The sequence below is a fragment of the Caretta caretta genome, chromosome 1 (genome assembly GCF_965140235.1).
Source record: "Caretta caretta isolate rCarCar2 chromosome 1, rCarCar1.hap1, whole genome shotgun sequence".
Taxonomy (NCBI): Eukaryota; Metazoa; Chordata; order Testudines; family Cheloniidae; genus Caretta; species Caretta caretta.
This window is the reverse complement of record NC_134206.1, coordinates 117044312-117058821: the sequence shown is the minus strand read 5'-3', so window position 1 is coordinate 117058821 and position 14510 is coordinate 117044312. Positions and strand designations below refer to the sequence as shown.

The 14510-nt window shown below is 38.0% G+C and overlaps 1 long non-coding RNA gene across 2 annotated transcripts; it reads left to right on the top strand.

The window, feature by feature from the left end:
* The first annotated feature begins 945 nt into the window (after window positions 1-945).
* On the top strand, window positions 946-13879 carry LOC125639703 (uncharacterized). 2 transcript variants are annotated; one of them, XR_007357568.2, is made up of 3 exons: window positions 946-1475; window positions 5557-5676; window positions 8206-13879. It is a non-coding gene; the product is annotated as an uncharacterized LOC125639703 (long non-coding RNA). The 2 variants fall into 2 exon arrangements; XR_007357567.2 differs by lacking the exon at window positions 5557-5676.
* Window positions 13880-14510: the final 631 nt, after the last annotated feature.

Sequence of the window (14510 nt, the reverse complement as noted above, 5' to 3'; positions counted from 1 at the left end):
CAAGGATAGATTGAGATAGGACAGGAATTTTAAAAAAAATGAAAAGAAATGTCTCTCTTTGGTTTTGAAAAGTAATGCCACTTCCCTACTGAGATTGAATCATGTTTTTCCTCCTGTGTGTCGGTAATGTTTGAACAATTTTTAAAAGTATAAACCCCTATTTTTATTTTGAAAATTAGTTTGGCTAAGTTTCCAAAGTAAAAGAAACAGCAACATGACAACATTTCCTTTGGGCTTATTTATTTATTCATTTCCCTCAACTCCATGACCCTAATGCACTCATAAATAGAAATCACCTTGCAAAATTAATATATTGCTTTATTCTTTCCATCTAACACACACTATTATTCAATTATCCTAGGTGAAATTAAAAGGTCAACACAACAGTTGAATGTGTTTTAAAAACAGAAATTTATTTAAATTAAAAAAAAGTTGATGGAAATGTATACTCTTGAAACCATTACCATATTTTGGAAAACCATCATGCATAAGAAAACATTTTCAAACTTGCTGTTAATAGGCACAGAATGCCCAAACCTGCTCCACTGAAGTCAAGAGGACCAGAATTAGATCCAGGAACATCTTCAAATATTTCACTTTTCAGTTCCGATATTTGACTTTAGAAGCAACAAGGGTTCAGAGCGTTTTAGTGAGGAGCAGTTCTTTTGGGAATTCTGATTTCTTCCCTGCAGAACAAAGCAATCGCAGACACACACACACACACATCCCCTAAACATCCCTTACTGGGGAAGAGAGTTTTAATTACCAAAATATTTCTGAAAAAAGAAATAGAAGCAAAGGAGCTCGAAACTTCTGTTATCACAAGCTAGAGTACCCTTTATATTTACGATATTTTCACAAACGTGTGTGTGTGTGAGTATGTGAGTCTTGGATAAAATATTTTAATGTGAACTGGACTTTCTATACAAAGCTGCTTTCATAAACCTTCGGCCAGCCTGTACAGACCTTGCTCAGGCAAACTTCAACTCCGAATGGGTGAGAACTGGTTTTGGCTCTGTGCTGCAATACTATAGCTTTAGAGAGTGACACAACATTAAGGAATCTTCAAAAATGTAATCAGCTGTGTTTGAAAACGGGCTTGTTTTGAATGACTCCCTTCTTTTCAGTGCTGAGGGTACAGCACAGCGTTTTTCCCATTTGTCTGCACCCTCGCAAAAAAATCTCGGCAGGAAACATCCAGACAGTCTGAATGGTTACGTCGCGCTAACAGCGTGGTTCTAGAAGAGTTCCATTTTTGGACTGCTTTACCTTTAACAACCTGATTACATTGTCAGATGTACTTCCGGAGTTCCATTGCTTCTGATTTCTAATGCCAATAGCAAAGACTTGCCAGAACCCCTGAGAAGCAACCCTTCACATTTTGATATAAATAACAGAATATATTATGTATTGGACATTGCAGGGAAACTTGACTTGCGGGGGAAAAAAAATACGAACACTTTGTTCTGTGATCGGTAAGTAAACTACTTTAACCACTGCACTGCTCTTTGAAAGGCTGCTGACAATTACTTCTTTTCAAACCATAGTTTTAACCATGTTTTCTGAAACCAGACTATACTTCTTACACTGAACGTAATAAAAAGAACAGGCGGACTTGTGGCACCTTAGAGACTAACCAATTTATCTGAGCATGAGCTTTCGTGAGCTACAGCTCACTTCATCGGATGCATGAAAATGTACCATGTTCGCATGTAATAAATAAGTATCTAATTAAAAGCACAGCTAAGCCAGAAGCACAGATATTGTTTTTATATTAATATCTATTGTGTTACTCTAGCATTTAATGTGAGTCTCTTCAGCTGACTGATGCCCAAAGGGGGAACTAACAAATCGCTCAGCTGGTGGCTGACACCGGTCCTGAAGAAAGCTAGTAAGGAACACTTTGCAGTCTTTCAGAGTCTCTGCACCAGCTGTCACCCAGCTATGGGTGCTGAAAAGCTCCTGTCACTTCATCCAAAGGGATTTACTTGGTCAGAAGGAAAATTTAAATACAAAGCATGCAGCTAAGAAGCTAGTGAAAAGGATTATGAGTGCACAAGAGCACATGTGTATAAGACACTAATACATCTTTAGGAAATTTCAGATCCCCAAAGCCAGGATTACTGCCAGAGGCAGGGTGGTATATGTATGCAGGGACCTTTACCATTAGAGTTATTATCTCCCAACTATTCAACTTTATAGGTCTTTCATGGTGCCATTTTTTAAAACACTCCTCTCATCCTCAATAGAGAACTAAGAAAAAGACATTCTTGTTCTATTATTCCTAAGAATCACCTGCATGCAAAATACTCTGTTGCTTTTTGTTACCCTCAGAGGTATAATTTTTCTTACCATTATGCCAATGTACGAGTAATGTCCTACCTAATTGTTTAATGATGATTAAGGCAAATGAAAGCACAGAGAGTTTCATGTTTACAAACCAAACTGCTGTATACATGATATGAACAAACAGGAGAGGCTCATGACTGGAGCTTTCACCTGATAAGTAGAAGGATCCTGGCTCTGACCTAGCCACTTTTACAAGTTGGCGCTCAATAAAAATGGTGTACCATACCTGCCAGCTGAGCAAAGGGCAATGATATGAGGGGGAAAGTGCTGTACTGCATAGAGCCGATGGAGGGTGGGGGAATCCAAACTTTTGGAATCCAAACTTTTGGTCGATGTTGTTTAAAACAAACAAACAAACAAACAAAAATACTGAAACAGAAAAGCAATGTCTTTAAAAACTTACTTTTTAGCCAGCGTGGCAGTGGAGTCAAATTCAGCTCGAAGCAGCACCTGTGGCAAGGCACTGTGTGAATAAAGCCTCTGATCTGGCCTGCTGGAGGCAGGGGAATTGATGATAATGCCAAGTTGTTTAGAGGAGGAATGGAGAGAGACCACAGCACAGGCTACCACTGCTGGGCCCCAGGGGAGGGTCATGCAAGTTGGGATTGCTGTTGGCTTGGGCGTTTAGCCTTGACTTGGCCTCCAGCACAGTCAGCCAGTGTGACCAATCCATATGAGAAGGGGAGTCTAGTGGGAGCAGGAGCAGGGGGTTTACCTGGAATCAGAAGAGAGAAGGAAAGGGGTGAGAATACAAAAATGAAACAGGAAAGGTTTAACGTAACGTGATTAATCATACACTTTGGAAAAAATTCCCCATGAAGAGGCTTAAAGAACATCGACATTATGTGTAGTTCAAAGCATGAGATTTAACAAAATAACAGCTCAAACCAGCTGCCTTTAGAGGTCACTAGAACATCACCGCAGTATTTACACATTTTCCATGAAGGATTAGAAGTTAAACTAAAGCCCCATATACACTATATACAGTTCTAGTGGATGCTGTAGACTATTATCTAAATTTCTTCACATAGACTATCGTGTATCTGCCCCAGCAAAGCTGATTAGTGAAGCAGCTTGATTCTGACATATCCTTTATGCCAGCCACAAGCTGCCTTGCACAGCCACCTTATTCACTGCGGAGACAGGCCTGAAGCAAGATTGTAACACAACAAATGCAAATGAGATGAGCCTTACACCACTTAAACTGAGATGGCTATAATATGTAACAGCTTAATGTGCCCAGAGAAGTGATTGATGCCCTTTCCATATCTCTAAAGAGCTTCAGTTTTGATGCATTCGTTTTAACTAATATTTCTTTTTACTCGTCTTTCTGACAATACTTTTTTTATTCTTCTTTCCTTATATCCTAGACTTGGGAGAAGAAGGAAGAAAAAAAAATACTAACCCCTGCCCCATATAACTGCTCCTAATTGGTTTTCCTTTCAAGAACCCGAATTGATGCAAATTAAAATTTGGAAGGATTCTAAATCAGTTCAGACTAGCATTTTTCAAATATTCCCTATAGAAGTTTGACCCACCCGAAAGCAGTAATTATTAATACTAAATGGAATTGCCTCCTAAAGAAAATGTACTAGCTAAGATCTGCCAAATTATTTGCCAGAGTGTGACACCACAGTGCAGTTCAACAGCAATGTTTTCAAGGACTTTGTAATGCTGTCACACCACATTCCCGTTATCAATTTGGATAACTAGCACTTAGTCCAAAAATTTGGGGAAAATTTGAGACAAATGGAGTATTCTGCAAAAACATAACCAAATGCTGCACAAGCCCGACTGCCTATACATTTCCAATCAGTATTCATTTCCTCTCCTTAAAACAAACGGAAAACAGATTTATCTTTTTCCGCTAAAATCAGTCTTTCCACTAAAATCTGTCGGTTGCCTTTTCCCAAAGTAGTATTCTAAATTGATTTATTTGTGTAACAAATTATTATTTTTTATATATATTTACATGCCTTGCCATGGGCTTCTCACTCAATACTTGAGAGCGATGCCACAAACTTAACATTGTGTTGCTTAGCAGTCATAATTTTTAAAACTTTGTTAATGAATTGAGATGAATCAAAAATGCCGTATTAATTATTGCTTGCCTAGTAGGTTAAGCTTTGGCTCTTCACCTCACTGGCCCAGAGAACATTTCTTGCCTTTGGCCATGTCGGAGGGGCTCATTAAAACATCTCTTGGGAGCAGACAGAAATTGTTAGTGAAAAGCAATGGTCAGTGCTTCAGCTAGAAACCAACAGGGAAAGGAATCCCTCATCACTGAGAACTAACAAGGCTGTATGTGTTACACCTGTAACCAAACTGCTCTGAAAATGCCAGGAGACCACTGGGCTGTCTTTGTGATTGGTGAAGTTATCTGAAAATGCTGAATCCAATCCATAATTGATGTGCACATACAATTACAAGCCTCCAGATATCACTTAAAATGTTGCAGTTGCAAGCCTTAAGGAGTGGCAAAACTTAACATGCATGGCATAATATAAGGTGTTTGACATAAAAAGAGAGAACCTGCTTTGCTCTCATGCACTGTCAGTTAAATTTTAATTGAATTTATTGCTTTTGTTAACAGATGTAATTATAGAAAACTCATTGAAAAACAATGATATATGGATGGGCTTGGGTATTTTTTTTAGACATTTTGTGAATTAATGTGTATGATTAAATAAAGAAGATATCTATGCCATTGCTTTGCCCAAGATGAGTAAAATTTAGCATTACATATGATATGACCCGGGATATTTAACCACATGTGTCCTAGGCTTTCAATCAGTGCAAGGTGGGGAATTTGTGTCTCTCTAAGCTTGCTATTGTATTAAATTGCTTATAACAAACATCTGTGTAACATTTGCAGCGATTGGCCACAAATCTTTACTCAAACACAGGCAGAAATATGGGCCAAATGAGATGAACAGTTAAACTGTCTATCTATCTATCTATCTATAAAGTAAATTTTATCAGAACAATAGGTGTTCTAAACTAAACTTATTTTTCCTCAACTCCAAAATTTTCTTGTAGTTTTTATATTTGTCTCCTTCTTGCTTAGTATATACATATGAAAATAATTTGACATGCTGCAATATATGCTTCCATAGAGGCAGAATACATACATGACAAGAATCAAAAACTTCTGCCAAAGACAGCTCAGAATGGGTTTCAGAAAGGTACATTTCTTGTTTTGAACAGGAGGCATTCAGACATTGGATCAAAACTGGATCTCCCTGCATGAGCAGACCCCCTGAAGTCAGGATTTGGTTCTTCAATGGAACATGCTTGGTGTCTATGAGGGCAGGAGTGAGCTCCATGGTATGGGTGAAAATATTCCTGAAAATACCACATAAGCAATCTGTTCTGCAGTACTTTATATGGCTATATTGGTCATGCTGCACCCCAAATAGTTCATTAAAACAATGAAAAGAACAGGCTAGAACTACAGAAGATCCTGTGGTGTTAGCTGTGAACATTTAGAGTGACCATTAGGGGTATAGATCAAGAAGGTAAGAGTCTATGTGTAAATAGGAAAGAAAGTCAGTCGTGCATTCACCCCAGCCATGGTGGGCTGGGTATCTCTGATCTCTAAAGATACGAATGGAAAAGACCAGCTAGAGCATCTTGTCCATCTTCTGAAAACCCAGCACAACATGTCTCTCTCCAGTGTTTGGTCTAGCCTTGTTTTAAACTAATTAGGTTTCTAGCTGACTTGCCCTTTTTAACCTTTTTACCATCCCCCCAAAAGTCTCACAGCTAAAATGTCATTTTACTCTTGCTATTTCAATAAGGCTTCATTTAGCAGCTTCTTTTAATAGTGCCTGGTTAAGCTATAAAATGAACAGGTGGAAAAAAGTATGAATCAAATGAAATCTTGAGGAGTCATGGCAAAAAGCTGTAAGAGCGTTAACTTGCCCATTGATATTAATTTGAATAAATACTTTGTTTTTTAAATTTATTTATGCAGTGCTGAGATTTGTTTTTGTTTTTTTTTTAAAAAGGCAGTTTCCAGCAGTAGAAAAAAAATCTTGTGTGTGGTATTTAAGCAGGTAGTTGATAGTAATGTCATGTTTCTAATCATTGTCACCCTGGAATTTCATCCTATTATTCTCCTCAGTTAGTAGGCAAAATGAAGAAATGGTAATGTATCATCATGTTTGTGGCTAGGTATCTGTGTTTTAAATTAGAATGCTCCTAGGTTCTAAGCATATGGACATGGCCCATGTCATTTCTGCTAGCAATTTGAGATCATCATCTACATCACTGGAGTTACATTAGTCATGAATTTGGCCCACTGATTTCAGTGCTTGCTCTGGTGTAAATGATAGGTGGACAAAAGTGGCTTTCACCCACCTTTGTAGTCTTGATTTCCATGGGCTGGTTTGTCCCTCAGCATAATTTAGACTTTTTAGAGCACTTCACGGCTGCTCTAAGTTCCACTGCCTTACAGTAGTCTTATGCATTTTTACAGTGGCTAGGGATTGCCAAATCCCTATGATGGTCAGGTACAGATGGAGTAGAACGGGCTATGCTAGCTCTGAGCCACTTGAAGATTCCCCCACTCCAGGGTAATTGTCAGATATCCCATTAGGACAGTTTTCTAGCCCCTTTGTGCTGTTGGAGCAAGATCTGCTTGTAAGTTACATCAATTCTGCACACTCACTAAATGCTAAAATGGTACAAATGATATTAATTTGTCACGTACACTTTTACTCACGTTATGGCCAGCTTAAATAAGGGTTTACATCACTGCTGACTTTGGCCAAAATACTTCCATTTTTCACTTTCTGCGAGTTGTATTTTGCCTGCATTTGACCCTTTTACCTTTTATTTATTCCCAGAAGGTGTATAATGCTTGGAACGATTTAGCAATGCCTGTATACAATAAGCCTGTTCTTTAACCAAAAATGAGACTAGCCATATGAGTGATCAGTGACTTTAAGCACAAATATCAATAATTAACGAAGTAGCAATAAACAAACTTCTGTGGCTAGGTCTGGTGACAAATGACAGATGTGAATATATATTTCATTGTATGTGTATGTATATAATATACATATGTATTCCCATACCTGTGTATGTACAGGTGTATATTCCGCATGTATCTATGCACATTCACACTGCAGTTTAAGATCAAAACAAAACCCCAAACTGATAATTTAAACTGATAGCAAATGATCCTTACAGTCTGTGGTCCCGGTTCTGAATACAAGCAGGTGAGGAGTGGTACTAAGTGCTTTTGATGTTGCCAGCTCCCATTTGCCACCCAACTTTTTTCTCCTCCAAAACCTCTTAACAAACTTCAAAGGCCTTCTTGCTTCTTGCCTTAATCCAGTACACTGAGACCTCTAGTTCAAAGAACTTTCCTTAAACCCTCTTCTTAAACTGCAACCAAAACTTTTTCTTTCCTTTCCACAAAGTAGCAATTACAGCTCTGTTGCGTGGTGATTGGGCTTGGGCCGATCAGCTCCTGCTATTAATTAATCTCACAAAGGGGGCTCATTTCCTGGCATTCAAATTGACAAGAGACTGGAGAACAGAAAGCCCTTTCAAAGCAATCCCAGTTAACTAAGGGAAGAGGTATCAGAAGAAAGAGCCCCACAGTATTTGAAGTAGAGGGCACATTTGATACTGCCTATACTTGCTGCTGATTGAATGATTTTGTTAAGGAGAGCTCTTTACTAATCTTTTACCTGCAAAAGTTTAACCAAAAGTAAATGCAGCACAAATGTTGCTAAATTGTGATAGAGAAGCTTCACAGGCCAGCCTTTCGATTTCACTTTCCCAATGCATCTTATTGAGCATTATACTTACTTTAAACTGAAAGTGTTCACTTTACTTACACAGAAAAGCTCTTAGAAGAAGGGGAGATGAAGAGAGGCAAGAAAGAAGAATAGCAGACAAGAGATTAAAGCTTTTTATTCAGTATCTCTTTCGTATTCAAATTGTGCTAAGGGCTCTGTGAAAGTTAGAAGCAAGCTTGTTCAGGAGGGCTTCTAAAGTGTGTACATGGATTTCACGGGAATAGAAAAGAAGCCACGGACTGGGTAATGAAAGAAAGATAAGATGTCCTATATAAAACAACTCAAGAGTGGTTCAATTACTTCAGCAAACCATCAAGGCAAGCTTTGAAGATTTGAGAAAACACTGTTAAAATTTAACAAAAACCTCGTGTTGCAGGTTTTGTACCAATAAATGTTTGTATACTGTGTGAATTACTTAAGCTATATTCCCTGCATGAACATTGTTTGCGTCCTTGGTTTTTCTGGAAGAGAGACATTTGCTATGCCATACTGTTAAGAAAAATGAAGTATTCATGTTTGATCTCTTATTTTTCTGACAGGCAGTGATGCCATCCAAAAAAAAAAATGGCATCATTGTTTACAAAAATAAGGTTGGGAATTAGAGCTCCATGTATTCCTGACGGTTTCTTGCGTATTTCTGTTAGTCGTTAAAGTAGTCTTGACAAAGGCCTAAGTCATATAAGAAATAATTAACCAGATTCATCCAGTGAAAGATCTAAACTGGGGGATATGCCAGCTATAAAAATAAAATGCGGCTGTTTAGAAAATACCTATTTTTAATTGCAGCTATGTCTCCCTGCCAATTCTCTGTGCCGGAGACTTGACAAGTAACATCAAACATGGTCCAAGAACAAAGCCAGCCAACCATGGCCTGCAGCATCCTTCAACCAAAAGTCACCTTTACTCAGGCTTTGCCATCTAATTTGCTGTGTTTCTGTATGTGCTCTTCAAGCAGAAGTCCTACAACCCTCAATATAAAGCTTTCCAGTTTTCTGCTCTGAGAGATTACAGTGGCAATGCTAGAATGATTTAACAATTTGAAAATCATAAGCCACCCTGGAGTTGTGAGTTTTTGAGATGCAGCACCCTCGCCCTTCCCCCTTAGGTTTTTAAAATATATGTACATACTGACTGACAGTTCTGTAAGTCTCCCTAGTTTAAATGCAGTTACATCCATTTTTGTGCAAATGTCCGCAAACAATTAAGACAAAATTTACTTACAGGCTTTTTTTAATGGAAAGGTCAAATAGATGGCAAACTTAGATTCCAATTCAAGTGAAAGACAGAAATATCTTGTTCAATTCCCAGGACAATAAATAACTCTTAAGAAAAGCTTATAAAAGTGTGTCTTGAACAAAACTCATCTCATGATGTTAGTAAAAAGAAAGAAGCTAAACTTAATATGTAAAACAAAAAATAAACCCCTTCACTCCTGCCCCTAATCTCTAGGGAAGATTGATAAAGACTTTCAGAACAATGCTAATGTTCTAAGATGAGTAACCAAGATTTTCCGCAGGACTGTCTAAAATTTCATAGTCTCCTAAAATCTCAGCTCATCAACTTGAGATGTCAAAAGACCATTAAAAATCAGACTTCTAAGGTTTCTCATCTTCCTTACTACTGAGTAGTTCTATTGGCTTGACAGAGCTGCCTCATGTGAGAAAAGTAAACATGATTTACCCTCTAATGTTGACACCTGTTAACACCAGATGAACTGAACAGCTTTGACACTCAAACCCTCACTGGTTCATTCTTGAAAATACTTTGGCACAAAAGGACAAGAACAAATTGTAGAAAATAGATTTTCTATGCTTAAAAAGCTATATCCAAATCATATAAATGAAGGAAGAAAGATATCTAATTACGGGAATTGTCAAACTCAGCCTTCAGACCGGCCCAAATTCTATTTTTAATTATGATTCATGAGCCAATTTATGCACTTAGGACTAACACCCTTCTTAATAAAGAGGAACTCCCATTGAGGGCAATAAGAGGTTTGTACAGAAATCAGGTAGAATATGGCCTTTATGTAATAGTAATTAAACTTTCCATTATCATTATTCTGTGTTCAGTACCTTCTTGTCATATTCAGCACCATTCAGTGGGAAAATACACTCCCCAGTAGTACCATTGTTATTTCTGCTTTGTTACTATTCCTTCCCCATTCTCCTTTCTGTTTCTCTCCTTCTTTCTTGTTTGTGTCTTTCCATTTTTCCTCTGCATCTTCTCCAATTCTAATCCAAATGAATCAGTTCTTTTTCAGTAGTGGAAGTGTCTCTTTACTCCTCTGTGTGATGCTAAGCATCCTTGTATTCACACCCGACACACTATTGTAAACATATTTGTACAAAATATGCCTTGTAAGGTATCAGCTGAAAACTATTAACTCACTGAGTATTAATATTCTTGTGTGATGTACGTATGTATGTAATGGGTATTAAGAGTTATGGATATATTCTAGAATTATGACTAAAGATGTGTATAAACCAAGTATGCCAGGGGAGTTGGTAAACAGGTCTGCATAGAGAAAGGAATGTGTTTTCCCCACCTGGGAGTGACTTCCAAATTACTTTGCAGGAAAATGAAATTGTATTTGCATATTCCATAAATGGACCCATCAGGATAACAACAGGTGTAGACAAACCTCACGCTAACAAGAACACATGGCATCTACACCCAGAAGGAGAGGGAAGCATGGTCTGGGTTTTACTTTTCAAAGAATACGTTGCAAAGGTTTACTGATCGATAAAGACAGGGGAGCTGTCAAGTGATCAGCAATTGAATGAACTGATTGTATACAATATTACTGTTTTACAGAGTGAGGTCTTTGCTGAAAGCTAATGACACATGGGTGAATAATATCAATGGGAAATGTGTGTGTTAACACTATATAAGGAATTATGGAAACTCATTGATATTAGGTTAGACAACCTGCCCAGACAGGAGGGAATGTTACAGCTATCTACTTGTTTCCTATGTAAATTAAGCACGGTATAACCAGAAACAACGGAAGCTCCATTTACATAGAAATCAGCAGGGGAATGGGAAGCCCGTAGGAAGGGGAAAGCATCATGAGGTCATTCTGCCTCTTGAAACAAAGTCATTGAACTTTGGTAAATATGAACAAAGACAGAAGCTATCTTTGTCATCCATCGCTAGACAGACACAAGGGAACAGAGCTCTTCTTGCGAGCTGAGAAAGATAGGTCCTTCAACCAAGGAGGGGGAGGAGGGTTTGAAGTCTCTGGAACTGAATATAGGTAAAAAAGCTGGTTAGGCAAAGATCTTTCACCTGGAAAGACAAAGAAAGAAACACCTTGTACTTTTGTGGAAGGTCCTGACAGAGGGAAAATCAGCCATAGCTAGGGAGAAGAATGGCTGGTAAGAGAAACCATCTTGAACAAAGCCTGTATCTTGCTGGATTAAGTTTTAGACCCTTAGAAGCATGTTTTCTTTTTTGTTTGCTTGTAAAGCTTTCTAACTTTATTCCTTTTATTTGGCATCATTCAACCTAAATCCTATTATTAATAAATTTGTTTTAGTTTTTACTATAACCCAACTCAGCATGATGGTTACATGAAAAGTTGTATTTACTCCAGTTAAATTAATAATCTGTGATGTGATTTTGTCTCTTCACAGGAGAAACAAAACTTACTATTTCTCTGAACTAGACAGGAGAGGACTGGACACATCAAAACACACAGTTTGGTGGAAACTGGAACTGGGCCTGTGTTGGGGTGATCTTGCTGGTTGTAACCTAAGCTGGTGGAAGCCAGAGTGGGGCAGTAGGTTGTTGACAGGATGCTGGGGTCAGAGCTGCTGAACCAGGACTGTCTAGCACACAGTCACTCAGGAAGTGATCCACATGCTTGTAGGTTGGGTTCGAGCAGCCCAGGTTGGCAGCAACAGCAGCAAAGTATCATGAGACACCCAGGGTTACAGGGCAAGTGGTGACACAACCTCTCACTGGTCTGGACCTAAATTGTAGAGTCTCTCAAGTTCTTGGATTTCAGATACACTGTGCGCCAGCTAATCATTGCCAGGTTGGACTAGAACAGAGATTTTATAGCTTATTTTCAGTAAAACAAAGTTAGACGCAACAGCAAAACCTCCAACAAACTTGGGAAAGTTGAAGACTTCCCAAACGACTATATACCAATTGCTTTGTACATCATGATAGTATCTGTCACACTCCCTACCTCTACCACATTCACTGAATGAGCTAATCTTTCATTTTTTTTACAAAGGCACCTACCTTTGACTTCTATTGCTTCTGTTACTTCTCCTTCACATCCTACTCCCTCCCTTCATGGCTGCTTGTCATTCCCATGCTATATCTATCTAATTTAGATTGTATGCTCCTTGAAGCAGGGATCTCCTCACTTTGTGAGTCTAATTCAGTGTCCATGGAAAGACTCCCATTAATTTGGGCTCTGATGCACACACCTTGAATGTGACATTTATGCACAACTATGTAAATAATACATATAATTAATAGTTTGTGTGTGCAGACTTGTTCAGGAAATACAGTATTGCAAAAACCCTCCAGAAGGGTGTTTTCCAAATCCCACTGGAGTTATTCAGTCTTTTTTTCCACTGACATCAGTGGCAGTTGGATTAGATCTTAACCATAAGAGGAGATAGCTTTTATAAAGTTTGAAAACCTATACAAAAGAAATTTCATGGATACTCTTGCTTCAGAAAAGTAGCAAAGATCGTTTCTCAGAAACTAAATAAAAGGGCTTTGATTAATAGACCATCAAAGGAAATGTCTCCTGTCTTCCTTAAAAGAGCAGTTTCCTTCACTATCAGCTTGATGAAATTGTACGAGGGAACTATTTAACTAATTTCCATGGTTTTGAACTGGACATACAGACAAATACCATTGTTAAGACACTATAAAGTGAAACTTTAAATCTGTAGAGCATAGGAAATCCTCCAGAGATACAGTCTTGTTTATGGTCAGTGAAGTTTTTTGTGGGGGGAGGGGGAAAAGGGTGTTCCATAGTATTCAGGTTCATTAGAATAAGTATCAGCCTGGAAGAGCCCTAATTTCTTCGAGACTGCAAAAGAGATTCAATTAAAACCTAAGCCCTTTTTCAATTGTGGCACTAGAATAATAGATTCTATGGCAAGTATCTTGGAGACGGTGGAAACGGCTGCTCGCTTTTTTATGCATAGTTCACTGATTAACATCTGCCTGATTGAACTCTTATAAACTTGGAATGGACTCAAATTTTATTGAGTAGACTTGTTGAAAGGTCTCTGAAATACATGTATATGAGTCTCCTGGTATGAAAGAAACTGGGACTACTTCACACTCCACTTCTGCTACCTGAGATCTATGAAGGATGACATTAAAAGCCATTCAGAGTAATGCAGTCAAACATATCAACAACCAAAGTCCTGTACTGTGAGCTGCTTAAAACCCTGAGGAAAGTGTTGAACACCCTTAACTTTGATGCAAGTTGAGTGATCTCAGCAGCTCTCAAGAGACACCTTACAGCACTGGGATGCAAGAGCAAACCTTCAGTGATCACAGGGGCTATGAACAGATAAGACATTTATTTATTTAATTAATTATTAAGGACATCAGTGATCAAATATTTAATTTGGATGAAGTGAGTTTGTTCCCTGATATGAAATAATTGTACAATAGCTGATGGCATGTTTGTTTAAAATTTCCAAAAAGAGTAATAAAACACTAATTTATGCCAAGTTCTTCCATTAAAGGTTGCTACCAAAGATTATATTCTACCACCATCCTGAAAACTGGTTCACTAACATCATAAAAAGAGACTCTGATATCCTTAATGAGATTGAGTAGTACCTTACTCATTGATTTCAGTGGGATTAATCACAAATGAAGATTCTGTTCCACATGAGTATGAATAGTCTAGCCTATGCACTCTGTAGAAACATCAGATTCTGCAAAAAAATTTATAGTTCCACCATTATACCAAAACATGTATTGAACATTTCTGATTTCTACTTTGCTGAACAAATTCCTGGCTGTAGATCTGCATATGTCTGCAGTATTATAAAAACCTCCAGAACACTGAATATTGTTTAAATTACTATTCCCATTTTTCTGTGTGTCTTGACTGTGTTTTTGTTCTGCAGTATACAGGTTGATTGGTGTAACTGAGATGTGGTACACCTATAGAGTAGAATACTGGGGTCAAGAAAGGATCAATTATATTTCTCAATGGAAACAAAATCTGAATTGCGAGAGTATATTCTACATTATGCAATCCATATTGTATTTTTTAATTGTACAAACTTAATGTAACCCCAACAATCCCCCATGAAGACCATAAGGCATTAACACTAGAGTTGTGCAAGATTT